Source organism: Mus caroli, chromosome X (assembly GCF_900094665.2).
Source record: "Mus caroli chromosome X, CAROLI_EIJ_v1.1, whole genome shotgun sequence".
Taxonomy (NCBI): Eukaryota; Metazoa; Chordata; class Mammalia; order Rodentia; family Muridae; genus Mus; species Mus caroli.
Genome location: NC_034589.1, coordinates 67,506,585 through 67,513,764, shown reverse-complemented (window position 1 = coordinate 67,513,764; position 7,180 = coordinate 67,506,585). Strand labels below are relative to the sequence as shown.

At 38.0% G+C, this 7,180-nt stretch overlaps 1 non-coding gene across 1 annotated transcript; it reads left to right on the top strand.

Annotated features, from left to right (window-relative positions):
- Positions 1-1,375: 1,375 nt before the first annotated feature.
- LOC115030165 lies at positions 1,376-1,508 on the top strand. The gene has a single exon (XR_003835787.1). It is a non-coding gene; the product is annotated as a small nucleolar RNA SNORA9 (small nucleolar RNA).
- Positions 1,509-7,180: the final 5,672 nt, after the last annotated feature.

Here is a 7,180-nt window from a genome sequence, read left to right as displayed (position 1 = left end):
ACACACACACACACACACACAGCAAGAGAGCGAGCGAGCGAGATGCTTGCCTTGATTGTTCCTTTATCAAGTAATAGATGAATTATTCACCCAGATGCTCCATAGCAACAGCAGCAACAACTAAGGATAAAATTCTCCATATGTCTCTCTTGCATCTTAATGCCTCACACATTGAAAGTTTTCTACTCATGTCTCCAGCTTAAATCCCATATTGTACCCTCTCCTTCCCACTTACATTATCTACACTCCCGTCATGATGAGTCACCTGGATTACTACAGGTAATTATTATGTCACTTGTCCTTTGATGGCATCTTGCTCAGCATAGAATAAAGTTCAAGGTGTATCCCTTGCCTTAAAAGTCCTGTGCAGTGCTCTTGCTTACTTCTTAGCCTCCTTTTTCCAAAATTGCTGTTTCTCAATTACAATGTACCAGTTATATGAACTGCCATAAGGACTTCATGCAAGGTGTTTCCTTGGTGCATAATGTTCCTTCCCTCCCAGTTTCATCTCCTACAAATCCCTTGGTTCTTGTTTTCTATAATACATATCTAGCAGTGCCATGTGCATTTACTCTGCTCTAGCTTGATGTTCATCAGTTTTGTTCCAATGCCCCACCAGTCTAAACATTATAATGGAGAGTGGTCCAAGTATACCCCAGACCATGACTGAAGCTATAGTCAGAACTCAAAAGATGGGCTGTGCATATAGCTTAGTAGTTAAGGAGATTGATGCACAATGATGAGTACTGAAATACATATATATCAAAGTCAGGCATTGAGGTAGGTACATATTTGTATCCACAGTAGGGAGAGGAGACAGATGGATCCTGGGGACTTAATGATCAGTCATTCTCTGGATTCAGTAAGTGACATTGTCTCAAAAACAAACAAACAAACAAACATAGATACAATTAAATGTGAAGAATAATAAAGGAATATTCACAGATCTTGTTTCTGTCCTCCATACACACATACATAGGAGAGCACAACCACAAGCACATATCCACAAGCATACAACACACATACAAAGAAAAAAATTAAACACAATAAATTGTGAGCTAACCCTTAAATGATAATGTCAAAGTCCTCAGGCAGGGAAGAACACTAACAACAGGATGCACAAAGGCTCAGATGTTTGAGAGACAAAAGTTAGTTATGTAGCTAAATTTGTCAAAACTGTCCAGGATAACTGTTAGGATGGCTGGTAAATATAGTGGCTCAGGACCTGAGAAAATGGTATGAAAAACAGGCTGTCATCTATCTAATAATGTGGCCACATACTACCAAGAGGCTGGCTTGAAATCCTAGAAAATGGGATGGCATTGGAAATGTAAATGAAATAAATACCTAATAAAAAAAGAGAATAAAGTTTTCCTAGCAAGCCACCAGCATGCTTGGGTCTGCAGTGACCCTGTGCATTCTTATAGTGCTTGCCAGAACAATTTTGAAGTGGTTTGAGGCCTTGCCCTGCTCTCTCCAGAACAAGGTTATAGAAATTTCAGACAATATGGCAGAAAAAAAAGAAATTCTAGAAAAAATGATAACAAAACACATAAGGTGCTTTAAGGTAAACAGGGATTGATGTCACTATTCCCAGTCAACTTCCATCGGATCCAGCATCTTAGAGTTTCCTACTCTCATCCTTTCATACTCTCTCCAGTTTCACTATTACACAATCCTCTCACTTACAGTCCATTTTTGATATAAATAAACTGCAAATGAATTGAGCAGGAAGTACATGAAATGCATTAACAGCACTGACCCGTTTCCCTGAAGACTGCTTTTTAATCATAGTCTCAAAATGACCCTCTAAGCTACCCTAGTTTGAGACTCTGCATTCCAGCAAATTAAGTATCATGTTAGGTCTTTAAGTTGATTCCACTTCCTGAAACACAGCTTCAGATCATTCTAGCCTCCTTTCTGCATTTTGATGGAGGAGATTTGAAGAAATGTAACGAAGGTTATTAAAAGTATAGAGCTGCTTTTCTGAAGGGAAAAAGAGGAAGAGTGGATGTTGGGGGAGCAAGAGAGGGACGCTTGAAGGAGTTGGGGGGCAGACAGGGTTGAGTAGAGGGAGGGGAAACTGCAATCTGGTTTACAGAAAAACAAATTAATTAGTTAGTTCATCAATTAATTTAAAAAAGCATGGAGCTAATGACATCCTAGTTAAAACAGCACCAGCCAATGAAATCAAGTCGCAATTACTATATGATGATATCAGAAATTTTTCCTAATAACACTGAAGCTGCCCAGTCTTTCAAATTATATTCATGTTGAACTTTGTTTTGTAAGGAGTCATAATCAACATTTTCTAGGTTTATGTGGCAATAAGAGGGTGCTAACATTTCTAGGTTAAGATGAGTGGGAGATGGTGTTCAGTGGTTGTTTCAACTGGGAATTAGCTATAGGCTCAAAGCTTTGGATCAAGATCACAGGACAATTCTCTTGAATAAGTCAAAGTGATAGATATAGCTTGACAAGAATCTTGGAGAGGTTATCATTCCCTTTTGTATGTATTAATATGTGACCATTGAAGATGGTTTTTAAGTGTGTATGATGATATATGTGTGTGTTTCATTTCTATTTTGTATGTGTGTACAACGTATGTGTGTATGTGTGGGCCAGAAGTGCACATGTGGAAGTCAGAAGGCAACCTCAGATGTTTGAAGGTGAAAAATAAGACAGTGTATCTCTTATATGTCACTGCTGCATATGCCAGATAATTTGAGCCATGAACTTAAAGATAGATTCTCCTGTCTCTGCCTCCCATGTCTCTATAGAGGTGATAGTATTACAGATGTTCACATTACTGCTTTCAGATTTTACATGAATTCCAGCAATCTAAACTCAGGTTATTAGGTCACTGCATAGCAGCTGTTTTATCCAGATTTGTGACTCATTTAACCTCTTTAACACAACTATAGTAAGAAAATATTCCTAACAATAATTAAAAGGATTCAATGAGCTGTAACACATAACAGATTATTGGCATTTTTAATTGCTACTCTATATGCGAGGAATAAATTGTCTAAGCCCAACACTGTCCCACCATCTCGAGGTATCAAATACGTACCTGTATAATGAGGATGTGGAGCTACCTGACCTTTAAGGACTCCATTGGGACTGATGGTGCAGACATCTTGCCAAATTTATCAGAGCTGAAGTCAGTTGTATTTGAGCCCAAGGCATTCTGGAATATTTTTATTGTTTATAAAAAGGAAATGTGCAGTATGCATTTTGGGTGCAAACTGAAATAAACTAGGCATTGGGAGGAGGGAAAAGCAATGCTTCTGAAATCCCAGAGTCCCACTGCCTAGCAGGGTAAACACTGACTGCCATGCTTGTGTTTATCCCTTGAGCTGTAATCAGATCTGAGCAAAGTGTAAGCTATTATCACAATTCTCAACACAATTATATGCTTTACAATATGAGTTGGTAATTTATGGCTTTCTTTAGTTTGATTTTTAAAAAAATATCTTCGTTGTCCCTGGGAACAAATCTCTGAGGAAAGAAAAGACTACATCCCTAGGAGGAGGGCTACCAGAATTGGAACCAAACATACAATATCTACTAAACACCTAATTGGTGGTAGGTATTTGAGTCTCCTTTCCACTCTTCTATTAATCTGTGCACATCTATAGATACCAGTATAGTGCCTAAAAGATAGAAAAAGGCTAAAGAAATGACTCTGGAGTGAAGAGATGAAAATATATTTTCCTAAAATCTCAACCCAGAATAAATTGGGAGAAAACAAAAGGATTACAAATGAATATGGGGTCTAGTTAAATAAAGTAATAATTTTTAAGAGATATGTATGACAAAAAGTTGTATAGAGAGAGCTGCCATCTAACTGTTGCCTATTAGGAAACAGGTGCTATGCTAAGTACTTCTAATTGTTTGCTGGAAAGAATACTGTCTTCGTCATCATCATCATCATTCCTTTACAGAATATGAAACTGAGGCTTAAGTGATTTCCCCAACAAGCTCCACAGATTGGACAAAGTTCCATCACATTTATCTAGCATTTGAGGTTAAGACGAGGCCATAGTATATATATCAGGTTGGCCTTGAAAACTGCTACATAACTGAGGCTGGTCTCTATATCAAGATCTTACTGTCTCAGCCTTCCAAATGGTGGATATTGCTTACTATGAAGGTGGTGAGATGGAGTCAGGAGCCAGAGAGAGAATACAGGTAAATAATAGAAACTGAAAGGGATATGGAAACAGATTTTACATTGGTCCTCCAAAAGAGACTCAACCCAGTGAGACTCATTTCACACTTGTGACCTCCGGAACTGAAAGGTAATACATTCATGTTTCAAAGAGTTATGTGTATAGTCATTTGTTAAGCTAGCCATGGGGAGCCAGTGTGCCTCCCTCACCTTTATTTTTGTCGTTAGGAAATGACCCAAACTCCAATGCACCTTAATCAGCATTGGTAAATGTTTAGAGGTCCCACATCCTAACCATTTCATGCAAATTAAGTTCCAACTTCATGCAGCACAGCATGGAGCATTTCACAAATATCCATACATATACAGCCTTATGCAAAGTGCCAGGAATAAAGCAGAAAAGAAAACAGACAAGGGCAAACTGCACTGACAAGAAAGGAGTTTCCTAGTATATGCAACAATGTTACCTAAAACACATGTATCCAATCATTAGCGTTTTATCTATAAAAAAATCCATCATAGATCAAACAGGTTTTTTTTACTATCAATAAATGATTTTGAACATATAGAGGAAAAAAAAAACACCTTTAAGATGTCACAGGGAAGACTGAATTGCAACACAAGCAGGGATCTTGCTAAATGCCATGACTAAAGGACAAGGGGCCAATACATCTAGGAAATGAACCAAAGTTGCAGAGGTTGATATCTGAAAGGTAGTAGAATGCCAGAGCATCTGCCTGGCCTCTGAATATGCTGTGCCCAGTCCTACTTCTACCACCTGTACTACTGGGACAGTTAAATTTTAAGATTTGTGTTTCCTCCTCATTTTACACAAACTGGGTTCTTTGAAGGGAGGAGATTTTATTTCTGTACTTCCCAGGTCCATGAATGTGAGATTAGTCAATGTTCCTCTGATTTTAAGAGACACATGGAAACTGTAAGCCACACTATATGAGGAAGAAGGCTGTGTGAGGAGATGTGACTGAGAGCTAGAGAGACATAATCATTGTTGTTTGATCTTTTGCTGCTTTGGAGAGACCTCTAAGCTTCCTCCATTATTCATTTTTCCCTTTCCAACCCACCTCCTAGTGGGACTGACAACTAAATGAATCTCACTTGAAAGATATCATCAATGAGCAGTCTGGAAGAATGAGGAATCCAGGCAATGAAGGGTGAGCAAGCAGAGTCAGCTGCATTGACAGTCCTGGTAGGGGGCTCTTAGGGCAGCTTCTGAGCTCTGAATTCTAGACAGGATGCTTACTTCTTCCCTAATCACTTAGGGCCTTGGATTTTTACTTTAAAACAGAGTCAAGAAATAAGAAAAAATACAGGCTGGGAAACAGTATCTCCAGCGCCTCTACAAGCCTCCCTGATGTCTTGGTACAGGGGCTGCTAAGTTGGCTAATAATCACATTTTATCACCCAAGGAGGTAAAGACCATATTTTTGCATGGAAGAGAATGGCATCTGAAGAAAGACAGGACTAGTGTTTTGCTGTTTGTGGCTTCTAGAAAAGCTTTAACCAGAAGCCAATAGCTGCTTCATTTTATGACACCCACTTAACTTTTTACTATTAGTTTTATATATATATATATATATATATATATATATATATATATATACATTTCTTTTATAAACATAAACTGAATTGATGCATAGAATGAGCTTTTAAATTGTCTCTCAGAATGATTCAATCAGCAGATCAGACACAAAGCTGCTGTATTAATGATTCTCTGTCATGGCTTGCAAATGCAAAGAGCACTTAGTCACCCATCTATTCACAGTCATTTCTGTGCCCCTTTGCTTGGGAGATATACCTCAGGCTAGTGGAAGTTTCACTTCGTTCCACAAGGGCTTGAAGTCAGGAATAACAACATAACAGATGCAATTTTAAACCAAGGAAGAAGAGTCATCCAGCCTCCTCTGGGAGATATGGAGAAACATGTTCATTTCATAGCAATGTCCCAGTCACTAGCTTCCTCCCAGACTCCCCACTGAAACGATCTTTCATGTGAATTTCATTTAACTGTCAATCATTTGACAGGACAGTGGAAATTAAAATGGAAGAGGAAGTTTGGGGGCTGACAGTACAGAAACAAAAGATCAAAAGCAGATGACCCTTCCTTCTATCTCCTCTTTCAAGGATACATAAATATATCCATTTTCTTCTAGTCACAAAGATTAAGATAAAATTTGAGTTAAATTCCCCAAAATGTGCCACACTGCCCAATGTGCTCCTATGTTTCCACTCTGTAACAGTCTGTGGCAGTCTGTAATAGGAGAAAGTAGTCCTTCTTTAGGAATCATGCATAATAAGAAGCTAAGTACTAATGAATAAGTGAAGAGTCAAATGTGGCGCCAAATGGCACTCCTTAGAGTAGAAAATAGTGGATTGGTACAATATAGAGATTTGGGGTGCCAAGTAAGGTCAAAAGTACCCAGACTGAGCTTAACATGGCATAATAAAGAGTCTGGATTTTATCTGAATAATACCACTGAAGGATGTTATATAGAACAGCATGGTCACATGAGATTTAAGTCTCTTTGGTGCCAATAGAACAGAATGGTATGGAGTAAGAGCAGTATCAGTGAGGTAGAAAATTCATTAAGGTAACACTTCTCTCAACGGAGATACTGAAGAAAGGAAGTTCAGCCTCTGTGAGACTCTAACCAAGGATAAACAGAAGGAATATTTCGAAAATTCAATGAATACATGGGACTTAATATATTTCCAAGTATGGGAGTGTAGGGAAGGAAGGAACACAGATTGATAGTCAGATTTCTAATTTGGAGTTTGAATCGATGACTTACTATTTGTTAATTATGGTCTTATGTTCAGAGAAATCTAATTAGAGATAGGAAGTTAGTTATTATAGATCCATGGTACAAAGAAAGATGTGAGTTAGGTATGTACATCAAAAAGTTGTTTGTGTAGGAATTATTATTGAGTTTAGTAAAGAGGGAATCCATGCTAATCTTTTACAAAATCATTTTGATTAAGTTGTAT